Source organism: Pleurodeles waltl, chromosome 6 (genome assembly GCF_031143425.1).
Source record: "Pleurodeles waltl isolate 20211129_DDA chromosome 6, aPleWal1.hap1.20221129, whole genome shotgun sequence".
In the NCBI taxonomy this organism is placed as follows: Eukaryota; Metazoa; Chordata; class Amphibia; order Caudata; family Salamandridae; genus Pleurodeles; species Pleurodeles waltl.
The window spans coordinates 713,406,046-713,424,721 of record NC_090445.1 but is presented as its reverse complement, the minus strand read 5'-3'; the positions used below and the strand labels follow the sequence as shown (position 1 = coordinate 713,424,721).

Here is an 18,676-nt window from a genome sequence, read left to right as displayed (position 1 = left end):
CTTGAATACAGAGCTCACCATCCTCCCGTCAGACAGATTCCTTCTGTCCGCTCAGAGATCCCAGTTTGTCATTAAGAGAGCCCCCATCCATTTGTTCCATGGTCACCATGGTCACCTCTCTGAGGAGAGATTTCTCCCATGTGACACTTTCACATGCACTTTACAGGCGTGACAGTGCACTCGGGGTACATGTAGTTCTATTTTGATGGTTAGAAGGTGAATTAAGACAAAACATATGGAGTCATGAAATGACAGCTACTTTGGGATTCTAGATGCTGCCCATTGTAGTCTTGCAAATTATCTTACATTTCAATGTAAGAAGTCCTGTGGCTCATCATTAAGACTGTAGGACTTGTCATCTCCTTATCACTCTCACATCTGTAGAGGAATATATTGCTGTGATGGTGTGTGTTTTAGAATTTTCACAGGTCTCAACTGCAGGGGACTGACCCCTTAGTTGCAGGGGCTGGAGCGTTATCCATATTGCCCTTTATCTTTCATGACTTCTTGACTCTTTCCATGTGGTGAACGAGTGCTCCATGTTCCCCATTGCATCTTCTTCAACTTTCCCACATTTTAGGAGAATGGGCACCAGCAGTCTTTGCATACCTCATTCCTGCATAACAGAGAGCACTGCTTACCTGGCCCAGTGGCCTAATGGACAAGGCATCAGCCTCCGGAGCTGGGGATTGTGGGTTCAAGTCCCACCTGGGTCGCATGGATCATTGTAAAGGTCTAGTTTTCTATTGTGTTCTAATGACAGTTATACTGCATATGTTATACAGTATAACTAGGAAGATTATCTAATTTTTCTCCAAAAAGGATCTATGCAGACTGTTATTTGGATTATCTTTATCCTTTTGGCTAATTTAGGCAGTGCCAAAGAGCTTCAGGTGTTCCCATAGCCTAAGTGTTGCCCTGCTCCTCCCCATCAATGAAAAGTTTTGACCTCAAAGATTGCCTCCACGCTATGGAGTCTCCTTCAAGAACTGTGTTAAAGTATCTCCAGAAGCATATGAGAGCCTACTATAATGATAGTGGACATTAAACCTCCAGATTGTTATGAAGGTTCCAAGGTCTCTGAAAACTGCATATGGTCTTTATACTGCTCAGTCCTCTTTGCGAGGCCCCTTGTGCCTGTAGCTGCATTGAGACTTATTCAGTAGAACTGCTTTTCATAGATACAGAAAATTAAATATGTTAATGGCTGTGGGTGGGAACATTTTTGAGCTCAGGACTGTGTGTTTGTCTCCTCAGCAGATAATAAATATGTGATCTTTTCAAGCAAAAGAGCAGACATAGCACAGCAGAAGACACTGTTCTGTTGTTTGATGGTGAACTTCTTCACCTTAACCATTTTACTTCTCCATTCAGAAAGCTTGCTTCCATGCATTCAAAAGGTGCCAACATGTCTGCGGATAACCTCGTTATATTCAGTGGTAACCCATCCACTCTGCATAGGGAGCTTCCTAAAGATTCAGAAGCCATCACATTCTCTCCAAATAATCACCTCCCTTATATTTGGCATCCCATCAAGGGTGAATTTCTTCTGTCCAGAAATTTGAGTGTTCACTGTGCTCTCTCCACAAGTCTACAGCACTTGGCTGGAGAGAATGCCTGTGCAAAATATTAAAAGAATAATGATCTTATTTACACATTAAAATGTCAGCAAATTAAATCATTAATGCCCAGCAGTAGAATCTTCAGCATTGGCTGTGCAAATACATAGGGATATCCCAGTGCAATTCTGTAAGGCAAAGGAGGGTAGCAGATAATTGATCTACATCATTTTTTATAAGGACTCTGGTCAGGTACATTATTGCTCTCATAAACCTCCTGAATGAGCTGCACCCAGTCTCTAGATTCATCTGGGAACCTTCGACAAATCAGTTCATGGAAATTCTACGAGCCTCTGCCACTGGACCTGGGCAAAATTTTAATTATGCCTCTAAAATTCTATAATTTTGCGTTATTCTATAGTCTTCTTGAAATTTCACCTGAGTCAGTTAAGTTTAACATTTTTAAGCAATGCTGCAGTTTGCAGAAGAAGTCTCACAATATCTGAGGGAGAGTAGTTCACGAAGAAAATGTTTCGCCAAATGATATGCTCTGCTACTGCTGGTCTAGGAGAGTTGTTTTCACGAGAGGAGTGGGCCTGCTCAAGAAATGTCACACAAGATACAGGCAAACTACATTTCCCTCTGACATTGTTATTTTGTGTAATGTCAAAGAATCTTCATGAAATTTAATAAATTCTGCATAGGAAAAGAGATACAATATCGCACAACTCTGCTTGGCAGGGAAGCTGCATCAGAACAATCCAGAGGGCAGCATCCAGTCGTCAGACAGCTGACTTCCCTAGAATCCAGAGGCCCCATCCAGTCATCAGAGAGCTGACGTCCCCTGAATCTAGAGGCCCCGTCCAGTCATCAGAGAGCTGAATTCCCTTGAATCCAATGGCTCCATTCAGCCATCAAAGAGATGAATTCCCTTGAATACAGGGCCCCCATTCAGTAATCAGAAAGATGACTGCCCTTTTGCTTCAGATCCTTTATTCAGAGAGATTCTACTCTCCAATAGAGAGGTCACCATGCCCCCTTATCCAGACTGCTTCACTGAGTTCAGAGGTCACAACCGTCCCTGCAGAAATCTGCCACCCGTATGTTCAAATGTCACCGTCGTAACTCTTAAAGAGAAAGTTATTTTGCTTGACCCTTAATATTGAGTGTTTACTGGTGGTATATTCCACCCTGGTAAGTGAACACCTTTCAACATTATAATGGTAAATTTAAAAAAGAACAGGGCATCATGAAATCACACATGGTTTAAAATGTGTGAATCTCATTGCCACCTCCTGCATTCTACTAAGACTATCTATCATTTCCATGTCAGTTTCCCCATGGCTTATTATTCAGGTGGCAGGGCAGACACCGTGCTCTACACCCTCTAACCTAGAAGGAATAAAGTTGATGCAAGGACCTAAAGTGTTTTCCTATGTCATTATATCTCTGTTGCAGGCTTCTGACTCCTGCCTTGTTTGAAGACTGCCCAATTGACATATTGAAACTTTGGATGTGGTCATTCGGCAGTTCACACAGACTTTTGAGTCTCTTAAGGGTCTTGGCAGTCTATGCCAAAATAGTTGCTTTCTTTAGAGACTATTTTTCTCCCACCAGCATATTTTCTTCTTATGACCCAGTGGCCTAATGGATAGAGCATCTGCCTCCCCAACTGTCAATTATGGGTTCAAGTGTCTATTGGGTTCATATTATTTAGAAATTTTTCATATTGAGCTTATGATGGAATCCAGATTTAGCTAAATATGAAGTTCATGTAATTGTCTCCAGAAAGATACAAGGCAATCTGACATATGAGTGACCTCTATCCTTCTGGAGGTGAGCTGCAGGTACCTGAATATTGTTTAGCTTACCCTCCTTTTTGTCATCCCTGAATATCATCTTCCTCTGAAAGTCCTCCAGCAGTACAGGGTATCTTCTAAGAGTTGTCCTGCATTGTCTCCAGAAATGTTTCTGTTGCCAACTCACAAAGAAGTGTCCAATGAAAGAGAATAAAGATAAAGCCTGTGTCTTGTTAAACAGTCTCCAAGGTCTTCTGATAACCCCTTTGGCCCCTAAGATGGTCTTCCTTTCTTTTCAGACCCTGTTGCTGTTGGGTATCACCCGCCATCATGAGTAGAGTGAGTGACAAACTGGCAATCTCCAGTGCAAGGGAAATGACAAGACTCTGTACCTGAATAGAGTGTGTTTGAATCATCATCAGATCACAAATATGTGATCTGTCATAGCAAAAGGGCACACATCACAGCAGCAGTATTAATCATCCTCTTGCTAGGTAAAGGACATTTCCAATCAGAATCCTTTGGCATCCCTGCCGAAAATTGGAATAAGATCAGGGAAACTATACACTGCCCTGAGAGTTCTTCCTTTAAGTTGACATTTCAAAAGCATCTTTCTGTAGAGCCCCCTCCCTCAGACTCAGCAGCTTTCCTTGAGCAGAGGTGTAAACCTTTTCTCTTCATAAGGCTGCTTACTGTAAGTTGAGAGATTACTCTACTCTCTCCTGGCACTTGCATTCCTTGACTTGACATTTCATAGGCTTTCTTCCCGGAAACCTCATCCATTTTATTCACAGATCACCATCCTCTCCTCAGAGAGCTACTATTAATGAGTCTAGGAAGCTATTATCAACTCTCCAGATAGCTGTCTTCCATTAGGTCAGAGGTCAGCAGCATGCCTTCATAGAACTCTTTCTAAGGTCACCATGGTCTCTATAGAGCTACCTTCAGTAAGGTCACAGGACACTTCCTTCCATCAGTTTGCCATTGAAGGGAGGAGGCCATCATCCAACTTTCAGAAAGCTTCTGATCCTGAATTTTGAGTTCATCACCCTTCTTTCAGAGAGGTGCAATGCTTGAATACAGAGCTCACCATCCTCCCTTCAGACAGATTCCTTCTGTGAGCTCAGAGATCCCAGTTTTTCATTAAGAGAGCCCCCGTCCATTTGTTACATGGTCACCATGGTCACCTCTCCAAGGAGAGATTTCTCCCATGTGACTCTTCCACATGCACTTTACTGGCGTGACAGTGCACTCCGGTACATATAGTTCTGTTTCGATGGCTCGAAGGTGAATTTAGACAAAACATAGAGAGTCATGAAATGATAGCTAATTTGGGATTCTAGATGCTGCCCATTGTAGTCTTGCAAATTATCTTACATTTCAATGTAAGTGGTCCTGTGGCTCATCATTAAGACTGTAGGACTTGTGATCTCCTTATCACTCTCACATCTGTAAGAGGAATATACTGTATTGCTGTGCATAATAGAGAGCACTGCTTACCTGGCCCAGTGGCCTAATGGACAAGGCATCAGTCTCCCGAGCTGGGTATTGTGGGTTCAAGTCCCACCTGGGTTGCATGGATCATTGTGTAGTTCTAGTTTTCCATTTTGTTCTAATGACAGTTATACTGTATACGTTATACAGTATAACTAGGAAGATTATCTAATTTTTTTCCAAAGAGGATCTATTCAGACTGTTAGTTGAATTATCTTTATCCTTTTGGCTAATTTAGGCAGTGTCAAAGAGCTTCAGGTGTTCCCGTAGCCTAAGAGTTGCCCTGCTCCTCCACATCAATGAAAAGTTTTGACCTCAAAGATTGCCTCCACGCTATGGAGTCTCCTTCAAGAACTGTGTTAATGTATCTCCAGAAGCATATGGGAGCCTACTATAATGATAGTGGACATTAAACCTCCAGATTGTTATGAAGGTTCCAAGGTCTTCTGAAAACTGCATGTGGTCTTTATACTGCTCAGTCCTCTTTGCAAGGCCCCTTGTGCCTGTAGCTGCATTGAGACTTTCTCAGTAGAACTGCTTTTCATAGTTACGGAAAAGAAAAATGTTGGAGGCTGTGGGTGGGAAGATTTTTGAACTCAGGACTGTGTGTTTGTCTCCTCAGCAGATAATAAATATGTGATCTTTTCAAGCAAAAGAGCAGACATAGCACAGCAGAAGACACTGTTCTGTTGTTAGATGGTGAACTTCTTCACCTTAACCATTTTACTTCTCCATTCAGAAAGATTGCTTCCATGCATTCAAAAGGTGCCGACATGTCTGCGGATAACCTCGTTATATTCAGTGGTAACCCATCCACTCTGCATAGGGAGCTTCCTAAAGATTCAGAAGCCATCATATTCTCTCCAAATAATCACCTCCCTTATATTTTGGCATCCCATCAAAGGTGAATTTCTTCTGTCCAGAAATTTGAGTGTTCACTGTGCTCTCTCCACAAGTCTACAGCACTTGGCTGGAGAGAATGCCTGTGCAAAATATTAAAAAAATAATGATCTTATTTACTCATTAAAATGTCAGTAAATTGGATAATTAATGCCCAGCAGTAGAATCTTCAGCATTGGCTGTGTAAATACATAGGGATATCCCAGTGCAAGTCTATAAGGCAAAGGAGGGTAGCAGATAATTAATCTACATCATTTGTTTTATAAGGACACGGGTCAGGTACATTATTGCTCTCATAAACCTCCTGAATGAGTTGTGCCCAGTCTCTAAATTCATCTGGGAACCTTTGACAAATCAGTTCATGGAAATTCTACGAGCCTCTGCCACTGGACCTCGGCAAAATTGTAATTATGCCTCTGAAATTCTATAATTTTGCATTATTCTATAGTCTTCTTGAAATTTCACCTGAGTCAGTTAAGTTTAACATTTTTAAGCAATGGTGCAGTTTGCAGAAGAAGTCTCACAATATCTGAGGGAGAGTAGTTCACAAAGAAAATATCTAGGCAAAAGATATGCTCTGCTACTGCTGGTCTAGGAGAGTTGTTATCACGAGAGGAGTGGGCCTGCTAAAAAAATGTAACGCAAGATACAGGCAAACCACATTTCTCTCTGACATTGTTATTCTGTGTAATGTCAAAGAATCTTCATGAAATTTAATAAATTCTGCATAGGAAAAGAGATAGAATATCACACAACTCTTCTTGGCAGGGAAGCTGCATCAGAACAATCCAGAGGGTAGCATCTAGTCGTCAGACAGCTGACTTCCCTAGAATCCAGAGGCTCCATCCAGTCACAAGAGAGCTGACTTCCCCTGAATCTAGAGGCCCCGTCCAGTCATCAGAGAGCTGAATTCCCTTGAATCCAATTGCTCCATTCAGCCATCAGAGAGATGACTTCCCTTGAATACAGAGGCCCCATCCAGTAATGAGAGAGATGACTGTCCTTTTGATTCACATCCTTTATTCAGAGAGATTCTACTCTCCAATAGAGAGGTCACCATGCCGCCTTAGCCAGACTGCTTCACTGAGTTCAGAGGTCACAACCGTCCCTGCAAAAATCTGCCACCCGTATGTTCAAATGTCACCGTCCCAACTCTTAAAGAGAAAGTTCCTTTGCTTGACCCTTAACATTCAGTGTTTACTGGTGGTACATTCTACCCTGGTAAGTTAACACCTTTCCACATTATAAGGGTAAATTTAAAAAAGAACACGGAATCATGAAATTACATATTGTTTACAACGTGTGAATCTCACTGCCACCTCATAAATTCTACTTAGACTATCTATCATTTCCATGTTAGTTTCCCCATGGCTTATTTTTCAGGTGGTAGGGCATACACTGTGCTCTACACCCTCTAACCTAGAAGCAATAAAAATGATGCAAGGACCTAAAGTGTTTTCCTATGTCATTATATCTCCGTTGCAGGCTTCTGACTGCTGCCGTGTTTGAAGACTGCCCAATTGGCATATTGAAACGTTGGATGTGGTCATTGTGCAGTTCACACATACGTTTGAGTCTCTTAAGGGTCTCAGCAGTCTATGTCAAAATAGTTGCTTTCTTCAGAGACAATTTTTCTCCCACCAGCATTTTTTCACCTCATGACCCAGTGGCCTAATGGATAAAGCATCAGCCTTCAGAACTGTCAATTGGGTTCATCTTTTTTAGGAATTTGTCATATTGAGCTAATGATGGAGTTCAGATTTACATAAATATGAAGTTCATGTAATTGCCTCCAGAAAGATGCAAGGCAATCTGATATATGAGTGACCTCTATCCTTCTGGAGGTGAGCTGCAGGTACTTGAATATTGTTTAGCTTACCCTCCTTTTTGACGTCCCTGAATATCATCTTCCTCTGAAAGTCCTCCAGCAGTACAGGGTATCTTCTAAGAGTTGTCCTACATTGTCTCCAGAAATGTTTCTGTTGCCAACTCATAAAGAAGTGTCCAATGAAAGAGAATAAACATGAAGCCTGTGTCTTGTTAAACAGTCTCCAAGGTCTGCTGATAACATTCTACCCTGGTAAGTTAACACCTTTCAACATTATAAGGGTAAATTTAAAAAAGAACAGGGAATCATGAAATCACACATTGTTTACAATGTGTGAATCCCACTGCCACCTCCTACATTCTACTAAGACTATCTATCATTTCCATGTCAGATTCCCCATGGCCTATTATTCAGGTGACAGGGCAGACACCATGCTCTACACCCTCTAACCTAAAAGCAACAAAGATGATGCAAGGACCTAAAGTGTTTTCCAATGTCATTATATCTCTGTTGTAGGCTTCTGACTCCTGCCTTGTTTGGAGACCGCCCAGTTGGCATATTGCAACTTTGGATGTGGTCATTGCGCAGTTCACATCTAAATTTGAGTCTCTTAAGGGTTTCTGCAGTCTATGTGAAAACAGTCGCTATCTTCAGAGACCATTTTTCTCCCACCAGCAGTTTTTTCTCATGGCGCAGTGGCCTAATGGAGAAGGCATCAGCCTCTGGAGATGGGGATTCTCAATTCAAGTCCCACCTGCGTCAATTGGGTTGATCTCTATTGGGAATTTGTCATATTGAGCTTATGATGGACTCTGGATTTACATAACTATGAAGCTCATGTAATTGTCTCCTGAAAGATGTAAGGCACTCTGATAAATGAGTGACCTCTATCCTTCTGGAGGTGAGTTGCAGGTATCTGACTATTGTGAAGCTTACCCTCCTTTTTGCCATCACTGAATATCATCTTCCTCTGAAAGTCCTCCAGCACTACAGGGTCTCTTATAAGAGTTGTCCTGCATTGTCTCCAGAAAATTTCTGATTCCAACTCACAAAGAAGTGTCCAATGAAAGCAAATGAAGATGAAGCCTGTGTCTTGTTAAACAGTCTCCAATGTTTGCTGATAATCCATTTGGCCTCTAAGATGGTCTTCCTTTCTTTTCAGACCCTTTTGCTGTTGGTTGTCACCCGCCATCATGAGTGCAAAAAGAACAGTTCATGGACGGAATGCAGAACAAATCAAACATTCACCCCTAGTCACAGATCTGGGTTTAATCCATCTGTTTTTTTGCTCACCATTCCAGTATTGACCTATCATATGCAAATCAGTCTTGACCCTGCTGCCCATGGGATTAGTTCAGCCCAAACTGCCAGACCAGGTCCTCCCTGGACCAGAAACAAGCATCCTGGGACCGGTTTCGGAATATCAGCTCTTTTCAGGTAGGCTAGCTTGAATCTTGTGGCATAGTGAGTACGGGACCCACGTCTGGGCATCCCCTTCCCACTTGAGGCGACAAATGCAAAAAGAACAGTTGATGGATGGAATGCAGAACAAATCAAACGTTCACCCCCCAGTCACAGATCTGGGTGTAGTCCATCTGTTCTTTTGCTCACCATGCCATTCCAGTATGGACCTAACCATATGCAAATAAATCTTGACCCTGCTCCCCATGGGAACAGTCCAGCCCGAACTGCCAGACCAGGTCTTCCCTGGACCAGAAACAAGCATCCTGGGACTGGTTTTGGGGTATCACCCCTCTTCATCCAGGCTAGCTTGAATCAGGTTTCATAGTGAGCACGGCACCCACGTCTGGGCACACCCTTCCCACTTGGGGTGACAAATGCAAAAAGAACAATTGATGGACTGGCCTGGCAGTTCAGGCTGGACTGTTCCCATGGGGAACAGGGTCAAGACTGATTTGCATATGGCTGGATCCAAACTGGGGTGGCATGGTGAGCAAAATAATTGATGGATTAAGTCCAGATCTGTGACTGGGGGTGAATGTTTGATTGGTTCCACATTCCATCCATCATTTGTGTTTGTTTGCTCTTGATGCCATAAGTGCGTTGGGTATGCCCAGATGTGGGTCCCGGGCTTAGTATGCCACTGGATTCAAGCTAGTCTGGTTGATGAAGCGTGACACTCTGAAACCGGTCCCAGGATGCTTGTTTCCGGTCCAGGTGATGACCTGGCCTGGTAGTTCGGGCTGGACTGTTCCCATGGGGAACAGGGTCAAGACTGATTTGCATATGGCTGGGTCCAAACTGGGATGGCATGATGAGTAAAAGAATTGATGGATTAAACCCAGATCAGTGACTGGGGATGAATGTTTGATTGGTTCCGCATTCCGTCCATCATTTGTGTTTGTTTAATCATGAGTAGAGTGAGCGGCAAAGTGGCAATCTACAGTGCAAGGGAAATTACAAGACTCTGTAGCTGGATAGAGTGAGATTAAATCCTCATCAGATCACAAATATGTGATCTGTCACAGCAACACAGCACACATCACAGCAGAATTAATCATCCTCATGCTAGGTGAAGGACACTTGCAATCAGAATCCATTGTCAACTCTGCAGAAAACTGAAATAAGATCAGAGGTACACTATACACTGCCCTGAGAGTTCTTCCTTTAAGTTCACATTTCAAAAGCATCTTTCTGTAGAGCCCCATCCCTCAGTTTCAGAGGGTATTTTTATCTCTTCAGCAGCTTTCCTTGAGCAGAGGTGTAAACCTTTTCTCTTCTTAAGGCTAATTACTGTAAGTTGAGAGATTACTCTACTCTCTCCTGACACTTGCATTCCTTGAGATTTCATAGGCTTTGTACCCAGATCACAATCCTCTCCTCAGAGAGCTACTATTCATGAGTCTAGGAAGCTATTATCAACTCTCCAGATAGCTGTCTTCCATTAGGTCAGAGGTCAGCAACATGCCTTCATAGCACTCTTTCTAAGGTCACCATGGCCACCATGGGCTCTAGAGAGCTACCTTCAGTAAGGTCACTGGACACATTCTTCCATCAGTTTGCCATTAAAGGGAGGAGGCCCATCATCCAACTTTTAGAAAGCTTCTGGTCCTGAATTTTAAGTTCATCACCCTTCTTTCAGAGAGGTGCGATGCTTGAGTTCAGATCTCACTATCCTCCCTTCTGTCAGCTCAGAGATCCCAGTTTTTCACTCAGAGACTTCATGTCCCTTTGTTCCATGGTCACAATGGGCACCTCTCTAAAAAGAGATTTCTGCAATGTTACTGCAATCTACTGGTGTGACAGTGCACTCCAGTACATGTAGTTCTGTTTCAATGGTTAGAGAGGTGAATTTAGACACAACATAGAGAGTCATGAAATGACAGCTAATTTGGGGTTCCATATGCTGCATGTTGCAGTCTTGCAAATTATCTTACATTTCAATGTAAGAGATCCTGTGGCTCATTATTAAGGCTGTAAGACTTGTCATCTCCTTATCACTCTCACATCTGTAACAGGAGTATATTGCTGCAATGGGGTGTGTTTTAGAATCTTCAGATGTCTCAACTGCAGGGTACCGAACCCTTAGTTGCAGTGGCTGGAGCTTCATTCATATTGTCCATAATCTTTCATGACTTCTTGACGTTTTCCGTGTGGTGAAAGAGAGGTTCCACATTGCATCGTCATCAACTTTCCCACATTATAGGAGTATTGGCACCGGCCGTCTTTGCATACTTCATTCCTGCACAATAAAGAACACCACTTAGCTGGCCCTGTGGCTTTCTAGACAAGGCATCCTTCTATTAGACAAGGCATCAGCCTCCAGAGCTGGGATTGTGGTTTCTAGTCCCACCTGGGTAATTATAACATTCCAGTTTTCCTTTTTGTGCTAATGACAGAAATACGTTCTACAGTATATCTAGGAAGATTATCTAATTGCCTCCAAAAAGGATCTATGCAGACTGTTATTTGAATTATCTTTAGCCCCTTGTGCCTGTAGGTGCATTTCTCTGTAGAACTGCTTGTCATAATTACTGTTGGAAATGACCCTTTTTGCAGGGTTATCCCCAAACTCTTTGCCTTCTTCCTCCTAGTTTTTCTGATTTGTTTTTGCTGGTTTATTGTCTCTGCGCACTTTACTACTGCTGATCAGTGCTAAAGTGCAAGTGCTCTCACTGTAAATTGCATTGGTGATTGGTGTATCCATGATTGCCATATTTGGTCTACTAGTAAGTCCCTAGTAAAGTGCACTAGAGGTGACCAGGACTTGTAAATCAAATGCTTCTAGTGGGCCTGCAACACTGATTGTTCTACTCACTTGAGTAGCTCTGTGAACATGTCTCAGACCTGCCACTGCAGTGTCTGTGGGTGCAGTTTAAAGCTGCCAATTCGACCTGGCATGTGTACTCATGTGCCAGGCCCAAAGCTTCCCTTTTTGTACATGTAAGGCACCCCTTAGAAAGGCCCTAGGTAGCACCAGGGGCAGAGTGCCGTGTATTTAGAAGGTAGGACATGTACTGATGTGTTTGACATGTCCTAACAGTGAAATACTGCCAAATTCGTTTTTCATTGTTGCAAGGCACATCTCTCTTATAGGTTAACATGAGGGCTGCCTTTAAACATCCTTAAAGTGCAGTTTCCCTTTGAGAGCAGATGGAAATGTGGAATTTGGGGTCTCTGAACTAACAATTTAAAAATACATCTTTTGGTAAGGTTGGTTTTTAGATTGTCAGCTTGCAAATGTCACTTTTAGAAAGTGAGCATTTTCTTGCTTAACCATTCTGTCCCTCTGCCTGCTTTTGTATTCCACGTCTGGGTCAGACTGACAGTTGGGCTGCTGTGAATTCCTTCTAGACAGTGACACAAAGGGAGTTGGGGTGTAGCCTGCATATCCTGCTGGGCCATCTGGGCTAGAGTGGAGGGACGAGTGGTGACTTACAGCTGAAAGGGCTGTGCCTGCTCTCACACAAAGCAGTCTCCGACCCCCTGGAGTGTGTCTGGGGCCAGGCCTGGACAAGGCAGGATTTTGTCAATAACACAGACTTTCCTTTGAAGTGTGCCTACTTCAAAGTCAGAAAGGGGAATAAGTAGTGGACCCAAAACCCCAGACTTTTAGAATCTTTCTGGATCAAGAGGAACCTCTGCCCCAGGTGGAGCTATCCACTTCAAGGAACTGTATTTTTGAGTTAATTCTTGCAAAATTCCTCTCTTTGTTACTGTATTTTGGATTTTTCTCATTTTGGTCTTGTTTTACACAGGTAAATATTGGCTATTTTTGTAAAAAAATGGTGTGGTGTCCATTTGTAGCATTTTCACTGTATTACTGTGTGTTATGTGCAAATGCTTTACACATTGCTTCTGAGATAAGCCTGACTGCTCATTCAAAGCTACCAAGGGGTTGAGCAGGGGTTATCTGAGCTTGGCAGCTTCTTTATCCTGATAAGAGTGCGGTCCCTACTTGGACAGGGTGCAACCGACTGCCAACTAGAGACCCCATTTCTAACAGTTACAGAAAGGAAACATGTTGGAGGCTGTGGGAGCTCAGGACAGTGTGTTTGTATCCTCAGCAGATAATAAATATGTGATCTTTTCAAGCAAAAGAGCACACAGCACAGCAGAAGACACTGTCCTGTTGTTAGATGGTGAACTTCTTCGCCTTAACCATTCTACTTCTTCATTCAGAAAACTTGCTTCCCTGCATTCAAAAGCTGCTGACATCTCTGTAGATAACCTTGTTATAGTCAATGGCAACCGATCACCGATCCACTCTGCATAGAGAGCTTCCTACACATTCAGAAGTCATGACATTCTCTCCAAATAATCACCTCCCTTATATTTTGGCATCCTATCAAAGGTGAATTTCTTCTGTCCAGAAATTTGAGTGTTCACTGTGCTCTCTCCACAAATCTACAGCACTTGGCTGGAGAGAATGCCTGTGCAAGTTATTTAAAAAAAAATATTGATCTTATTTACTCATTAAAATGTCAACAAATTAAATCATTAATGCCCAGCAGTAGAATCTTCAGCATTGGCTGTGCAAATACATAGGGATATCCCAGTGCAATTCTGTAAGGCAAAGGAGGGTAGCAGATAATTGATCTACATCATTTTTTATAAGGACACGGTTCAGGTACATTATTGCTCTAATAAACCTCCTGAATGAGCTGCGCCCAGTTCTAGATACATCTGGGAACCTTCGACAAATCAGTTCATGGAAATTCTACGAGCCTCTGCCACTGGCAACTCGGGTTTAGGTGGTGTGAAAGATGGGTGTTTATTGGTAATACACAAGTCCTTTCTATCAGTCCATGTGTCTCTCTCCCCCATAGAATATAACTCTTCTTTCTTTCATTTCTTCTTTGGTCCAGCCAAAGGTCTCGTGGTGGAGTGGCGTCGTCGGGGAAACCGGGAAAGGAAAGAAGGTGAGGTAAGTCTTAACTCTGGGTATGCTCTTCGGTCATTTTAGTATGGTGGGAGGGTCTAGAGAGAGTGCAGTGAGGTAATAGGGAAGGAGGTGTATAGAAAGGAGGGGTAACCAAATAGTACAATCACCTTTGTGAGCTAGATCCCTCTAGAAGGCACTTCAAACTCACACCGCCCGTGTAAGAAAGGTAAGTGTGGGTATTAGTGGAAGGGTCACTTAGAGAATAGTTCTCCTCTTAATTCTCAAAGCCAAAAAAAAAAAAAAAAAAAACAGAAATAAAAAATAAAAAACAATCAAGGAAATGTTTTATCTGGTAGTTGTTTCCCTGTATTTCCTTTCAGTCCCTTCCCTTCCTCCCTCTTCCTCCTTTCACCCCTTTTTACCTTTCACTCCCTCCTCCCTCCCCACCAAGGCTTTTATCCCGCTTTGTAAGCGGGACTGTACCTGCTTGAGCCACGCCCCTCCAGGGACGTGGCGGAATCCTCTTGTTTCTGGGCCTCCTTGCCCGTCGTCGGGGTTTCCTGCTGTAGTCCGCTGTTCTGGCCGTCGAGGTTCATCGCGCTCTCGTTCTGCCCGTCTTTTTCCTGCTTCTGCGTTTTCTCCTTCTTCCCCCTCCGGCTGCTGCGGAAGTTCGATGTTTTGGACTACGGGAATCCGGATATCCGGATTCCCAATGTATTCACCTTCTGGTTCCTCCCCGGCGGTGCCCCCGAGGTATCGGCCTGCCTGGAGGCCGCCATTGGTGGTAGCCGGGTGTTCCGACGCCCGGCTACATATCCCTTCCCTAGAGAGGGACTGTTGTAGTTCCGTGCTTATGGGGTAACGTGACAGGTAATCCGTCGTATATTGTTGATCACCCGGGATGTGGCGTACCTGAAACAAAAAGTGTTGCAGCTCCATGAACCACCACAGAACGCGGGAATTCGTATTTTTATTTTTGGACAACCAGGTGAGGGGAGCATGGTCAGTATATAATGAAAAAGGATGACCCAAAAGGTAATATTGTAAATTTTCAATGGCCCATTTGATAGCTAGGCATTCCCTCTCAATTATCGGGTAACGCTGTTCACGTGGCAGACGTTTCTGGCTAATGAACAGTATAGGGTGGTTATGGCCTGCTTCATCTGCTTGAAAAAGTACGGCGCCTATCCCTACATCGGAGGCATCAGTCTGGAGATGGAATGTTTTTGTAAAGTCTGGGCAACGTAAGATGGGTTCGGTGGTGAGGCTGTTCTTTAAGGTGTGAAAGCAAGATAATTGACCTGGGGTTAGGCTTGATATTTTTATCGGTTGTCCTTTTCTTAGGAGGTCAGTAAGAGGGGCCACCAAAGTGGAATAGTTCGCTATAAACCTCCTATAATACCCTACTAGGCCAAGTAAAGATCGAAGTTCCCTCTTGGTGGTTGGGACTGGTACTTGGTGTATGGCCTCTACTTTGTTCTTTTGTGGTCGGATTTGTCCTTTGTCTATAAAATAACCAAGATACGCGATGCAATTGTAGGCCAGGTGACACTTGGCGGGGTTGGCCGTGAGGCCAGCAGAATATAACAAACGGAATATTTGATCTAAGTGGTTAAGATGGTCTTCCCAAGATTCACTGTAGACCACTATATCGTCTAAATAAGCTCTGGCGTATTTATAGTGAGGTCTCAAGAGTTGGTCCATTAACCTTCTGAAGATAGCGGGAGCGCCATGCAACCCGAAGGGAAGCACGGTGAAATGGTATAGCCCTGAGGGTGTAGAAAAGGCTGTCTTTTCTCGATCCGCCAGAGCCAAGGGTATTTGCCTACATCCCTTGGTCAGATCTAGGGTTGACAGGTATTAGGCTTTACCCAGTCTTTCTAACAACTCGTCATCCCGAGGGATGGGGTAGGTATCAAATTGAGATATTGCGTTTAGCTGCCTAAAATCAACACAGAAGTGAACCAAGCCATCTGGTTTTGGGACTAGTACAATTGGAGAACACCAAGGGCTGATGGATGGTTCAATAACCCCCATTTGTAGCATTTTCTCTACTTCCTGCTCTACTAGATTTTTCTGGGCTTCTGGGATACGATATGGGGGAGGCGTACGATCTGGCTGCCTGGGGTTCTCATATAGTGCTGTGTCAGTGAGGTCCTCCCAGGTTTGGAGGAAAAGAACCTTGCATGCCGTTTGAGAAGAGTGTTGAGTTGTCGTTGTTGCTCGTCTTGTAATGTGGGACTGACTTGAGGTCGGTTCAGCTCCGAATCCGGAGTAGTGGGGCACAGTTCTATTTCTAATGTCTTATTAGGGGTTACCAGAAAACCCGTAGATACCGGAGGAAGGGAGGTAGCTGGCTCTTCCCATTTTTTAACAAGTTAATGTGGTAGATCTGTGTCTTCCTTGGCTCTTGGGATATCTCAAGCAGGTAAGTGACAGGGGTTATTACCTTCAATATTTTATACGGGCCTTGCCATTTAGCTAACAATTTATTATCTGAGCTCTGGAGTAAAAGAAGAACGTTATCATCTGGATGTAATTGTTGCAATTTTGTACCCTGATCATAGTACTGTTTTTGTTTTCCTTGTGCCCTTTCCATATGTAAAAGGACGTCTTCCCAGACCGTTTGTAGCTGGGCTTTGAGTTGTTGAGTATACTCTAGTATGGGTTTTCCCCCCCTTCTTCTTCCTCCCATTGTTCGGCAGCCATATATAGAAGTGTTCTATGGCCCGTGGACGCTTGTACGTGGGATCTTATCGCGTAGAGGTAATTTCTTATCCCAGTCTCGCCCCGACTCTGAGACGGTTTTTCTCAATAGGAACTTCAGCGTGCGGTTATACCTCTCAATAAGGCTGTTGGTTTGTGGATGTGTCTGACTCCCAAGATTTGGCAGATTTGTGCCATTAAGTTCGACATGAATGGAGTCCCTTGGTCGGTCAGGATTTCATTTGGGAACCCCACCCTGGAAAAGAAACCAATCATAGCATGAGCCACATTCTTGGTGGTCATGCTGGAGAAGGGTATGGCTTTGGGATATCTTGTTGCGTAATCTACAAGGACTAGTATATAAGTATACCCTTTTGTTGATGGAAGGAGGGGGCCTACCAAATCCATTCCCACCCTTGAAAAGGGTATTTTGATAATAGGCAATGGCTGTAACGGTGCTTTCTTTTGGGGTCCTGGGTCTACCATCTGACTTTTAGGGCATTGCATAAAAAAATGGTGTATTTGGACTGCGGGAATCCGGACATCCGGATTCCTGATGTAGTCGTCTTCCGGTTCCTCCCCGGCGATGCCCCCTGGGTATCGGCCTGCCTGGAGGCTGCCATTGGTGGTAGCCGGGTGTTCCGACGCCTGGCTACAGTGACTTTCTTCTCTCTAAAAATGTGAGTGTTCGCTGTGCTCTCCACAAATCTACAGCACTTGGCTTGAGAGAATGCCTGTGCAAATTATTTAAAAAAAGGATAATCTTACTTGTTTTTACTCATTAAAATGTCAGCAAATGAAATCGTTAATGCCCAGCAATAGAATCTTCAGCATTGGCTGTGCAAATGGAGAGTCTGTACTGCAAAGGAGGGTAGCAGATAATTAATCTACATCATTTTTTGTTTATAAGAACACTGGGCAGGTACATTGTTGCTCTCTAAAACCTCCTGAATGAGCTACACCCAGTCTCTAAATTCATCTTGGAACTTTCAACAATGCAGTTCATGAAAATTCTACGAGCCTCTGCCACTGGACCTGGGCAAATGTTAAATTTCACCGTAAGTTTCGTTTAACACTTTCAAGTAAGCATGCAGTTTTCAGAAGAAGTCTCACAATATCTGAGGGAAAGTAGTTTACAAAGAAAATGTTTGCCAAAGATATGCTCTGCTAATGCTAGTCTAGGAGAGTTGTTTTCACGAGAGGAGTGGGCCTGTTAAAAAAATGTCATGCAAGATACAGGTAAACCACACTTCCCTGTGACATTGTTATTTTGCGTAATGCCAAACAATCTTCATGAAATTTAATAAATTCCGTGTAGAAAAAGAGATACAATATCGCACAACTCTGCTTGGCAGAGAAGCTGCATTTGAAGAATCCAGAGGCCAGCATTCAGTCTTCAGAGAGCTGACTTCCCCTGAATTCAGAGGCCCCATCCAGTCATCAGAGAGCGGAATTCCCTTGAATCCAATGTCTCCATCCATTCATCAGAGAGCTGACTTCCCTTGAATACAGGGGCCCCATCCAGTAATCAGAGAGATGACTGCCCTTTTGTTTCACATCCTTTATTCAGAAAGATGCTAGTCTTCAATGCAGAGGTGACCATGCCCCCTTAGCCAGATTGCTTCACTGAGTTTAAAAGTCACGACCTTTCCTGCAAAAAGCTTCCTCCCGTATGTTCAAATGTCACTGTCCTAACTCTTAAAGAGAAAGTTATTTTGCTTGACCCTTACCTTTGAGTGTTACACCCTGGTAAGTGAACACCTTATTTCGGCATTATAAGTGTAAATTAAAAAAAGAACAAGGAGTGATGAAGTGATACCTAGTTTAGAAGATGTGACCGTTCTGCCACCTCCTGCTTTCTTCTACGAATATCTTTCAGACTCCCCATGCCTTATTATTCAGACAGCAGGGCAGACACTGTGCTTTATGCCCTCCCACCTAGAAGCAATAAAGATGATGCAAGGACCTAAAGTGTTTTACAATGTGGGTATATCTCTGTTGCAAACTTTTGACTCCTGCATGTTTGAAGACTGCTCAATTGTCA

The 18,676-nt window shown here is 43.4% G+C and overlaps 1 non-coding gene across 1 annotated transcript; it reads left to right on the top strand.

The window, feature by feature from the left end:
• The first annotated feature begins 643 nt into the window (after window positions 1–643).
• Window positions 644–716, top strand: TRNAR-CCG (transfer RNA arginine (anticodon CCG)). The gene has a single exon. It is a non-coding gene; the product is annotated as a tRNA-Arg (tRNA).
• The last annotated feature ends 17,960 nt before the right edge of the window (window positions 717–18,676 follow it).